The sequence below is a fragment of the Octopus bimaculoides genome, chromosome 4 (genome assembly GCF_001194135.2).
Source record: "Octopus bimaculoides isolate UCB-OBI-ISO-001 chromosome 4, ASM119413v2, whole genome shotgun sequence".
NCBI classification, from domain to species: domain Eukaryota; kingdom Metazoa; phylum Mollusca; class Cephalopoda; order Octopoda; family Octopodidae; genus Octopus; species Octopus bimaculoides.
The window spans coordinates 3,277,777-3,281,250 of NC_068984.1; the positions used below are offsets into that span (position 1 = coordinate 3,277,777).

Consider the following 3,474-nt stretch of genomic DNA (forward strand, 5'->3'; position numbering starts at 1 on the left):
GGCAGAAATTAGTGCATTAATCTACCCACATAATTACAAAATTATATGATAATTTCAGGTTGTATACTAATGAATTGATACACTGAGTGCAAAGAATTTGCACTTACAAGCACTGAACTTAAAAAGAAAAACATTTCGGGCTACGTAAATACCTGCAAATGTCACAGATATACAACTTCATATATTTAGAGAAAACAAACAAAATAAAAAAAAACTTTCTTTTCTACTCTAGAATCAAGGCCTGAAATTCTTTTGGTGGGAGGGAACCAGTCGATTAGATCGACCTCAGTACGAAACTGGTACTTAATTTATCGACCCCGAAAGGATGAAAGGCAAAATCGACTTTGGCGGAATCTGAACTCAGAACGTAACAGCAGACAAAATACCGCCAATACCACAAAAATCTTTATTTCACTGACAGTAGAATTATTTGCTTGTCAAGAGAAATAACTCCTGGGAAAAAATTAAATAAATTACCTCCCTTGTACTTACAATTTTATTTAACTGTTTCTTCTCCCATTTTTATTTAGAATCCATTTTCCGGCACAAAATTAACAAATAAAAGAATACACAGATGAAATATTGCTTTAGCGATTGTGTAACAAATAGAATCTAGTCGGACAATTGTATAAATAAGTATTTACTCCATTGTTCCTCCTCTAAATACACTATTGACATAACCGTAACAGAACTGTTCAAATCTCGCCGAGGTGAAATTTGCCTTTCATCCCGCTGAGGTCGATCAAATAAAGTACCAGCCATGTACTAGGCTCCATTTAAGCTACTAACCCATCCCCTCAAAATAATTGGCATTGTGACTAAATTTGAGAATAAAGTCGTCACTAACGATGCATTTAGTAGCCATGGCTTTATCGATCCATGGTACCACTTCGCGAATCAGTTAATAAAGGAACCTCTACGTAGTCATTCAAGCTGCTAGAAATAGCAGTAAAATGTTTCTCGATAACTCTCCCCAATGTCATTAGGTACAAAGAAGTAGGATACTCATGAGTATAGCTAAGGTCGCTTCGAGCTGACCTGGAGCTAAAAACCAATCTTACAAAATAGTAAAATTATTCAATAATTTGAAATGTAGGATTACACGATTCCTTCTAAATTGTGCGCATGTGCGCGCGCATTTTTATAATTATTCTTTTATTCTTTTATTCTATTATTCTATTATTTGTTTTAGTCATTTGACTGCGGCCATGCTGGAGCACCGCCTTTAGTCGAACGTATCGACCCCCAGGACTTATTCTTTGTAAGCCTAGTACTTATTCTATCGCTCTCTTTTGCCGAATCGCTAAGTTACGGGGACGTAAACACACCAACATCGGTTGTCAAGCAATGGTGGTGGAGGACAAACACAAGGCACACACACACACATGCACACACACACACATATGTATATATATATATATATATATATATATATATTTATATATATATATATAAATATATATATATGACGAGCTTCTTTCTGTTTCCGTCTACCAAATCCACTCACAAAGCTTTGGTCGGCCCGAGGTTATTGTAGAAGACACTTGCCCAAAGTGCTATGCAGTGGGACTGAACCCGGAACCATATGGTTGGGAAGCAAGCTACTTACCACACAGCCACGCTTGCGCATAAAATTTTAAAAAATTAGCGCACACAAGATTTTCCACATAAAACTGAATATTTTTTACTGAAGAAGCTTAGGAGGCCGTAACTCGTATGGATGCGGACATATTTTGCTAAAAATGAGAAAATCTGCACTTACTGCCCACTTCTGCGAATATCCACACCAAAAAAAGAGCTGCAGGATGTTGACCTGTCACAGAATCGGTACACAATTTGTATCGATCAACATTATATAGTGCTGTCCCCTCGAACAGCAGCAAGAGACCACGTGACCAATTGAATATTACTAATATTACATAGTACTGCTACATCTGATGCTATTAGTAGCCCACATGACCTATACAAGATTACACAGAACTAATTACGGCAAACTCTGAGAAATTTTTAATCATTTGGAATTGTATTTTTGTCCCACGTCAGACCTAATGAAATAAATATCTACCAATCGTGACCATTCTGGTATAATATCACCATATATGTCCTTTCTTTTATTAAATGGTGGTGTTTGATTTTGATGAAGACTGAACTGCTATTTCTAGCAATTAACACTTTCTCGTAAAGACTCATTTGTTGGCTTTTCACCTTTGTTGTTGTTGCTGCTATTGTTGTTGTTGTTGTTGTTGCTGCTAGTGCTGCTGCTGCTGCTGCTGCTGTTGCTGTTGCTGTTGTTGTTGTTGTTGTTCAGCCCTAGTTAAACGGGTACGTAATTAAAGACAGTCCTGTCATGACCATCCTATCTTTCAGTATTCCAAGGTCTACAATAGTCACTGTGCTCACTTTAAATATGGTAAAGTGTGATTTCAAAGAATCCTGCTCGTTATTTCTTGCAGGACGAGTGGCCATAGAATTTCTCTTTGAGAATCATTTAACAAAAAAGAACTAACGAACTGGAAGTAGTCTCTGGTCGTTCTGGTTCTTAGTTACCATAATAATAATTGGAAGTAAGAAGATCAGCCTTGTGTAGGATGGAAGATTGCAAAGATAAAGCACTGTACAAGCACTTGAAAACGAATGAAACTGAAAATAGGTGGGTAAAGAAAAGAATGCATGGTCAATTTCATAGGGATGTTGAAGAAGAAAGACAAAGAAAAAAGATGGCTGTGGATGACTAAAAGGCATTTAAAACCGGAAACGGAGGTTCTAATCTGTGCTGCCCAAGAGCAAGCACTAAGAACAAATTACATAAAATACAGAATAGACAACACAACAGAAAGTGATAAGTGCAGAATCTGTGGACACAACGGTGAGACCGTATGGCATATTACCAGCCAATGTACGTAACTAGCCCAGAAAGAATATAAGAGACGCCACGACAATATAGCAAGGATTGTCCATTGGACGATTTGCAACAAGTATGGACTTGACAGAGCAAAAATGTGGTACGAACATCAACCCGAAGGCATCATCAAGAATAATAATGCAAAAATCCTATGCATTTTATGATTCATTGTGACTATGAGATAGAGAATAGGAAACCAGGCACAGTGTTAATTGAGAAAGAAAGCAAACGATGCTGGATCATAGATATAGCATGCCCAGCCGACAACAAGGTATGCGATAACGAAGAAAAGTCGATAGACATGACAGGATAGCTTGGGAGGTTAAGCAGTTGTGGCCGCTTAAAAAGGTGGTAGTAGTACCAATAATTGTCGGAACCCTGGGAACAATGAGTAAAATTCTTGAGAAGTACGTGGAACAAATAGGGGCTACAATAAGGGTGGAGCACTTGCAGAAAGCAGCACTGCTTGGGACCGCTCGAATACTCCGAAAGGTGCTTGAAAAATAAGAGGTGTTACCTTAGTTCACTGGTAGTGAACAGCTGACACCGTAGTACATCTCCAGCGTTAGAAG

General features: G+C 38.0%; 1 long non-coding RNA gene across 1 annotated transcript in view; it reads right to left on the minus strand.

The window, feature by feature from the left end:
* Window positions 1-1,884, minus strand: part of LOC106870002 (uncharacterized) — a 12,749-nt gene extending 10,865 nt beyond the window's left edge. Inside the window, exon 1 of the long non-coding RNA XR_008264026.1 lies at window positions 1,763-1,884. This is a non-coding gene — a long non-coding RNA (uncharacterized LOC106870002). The remainder of the gene's footprint in view (window positions 1-1,762) is intronic.
* Window positions 1,885-3,474: the final 1,590 nt, after the last annotated feature.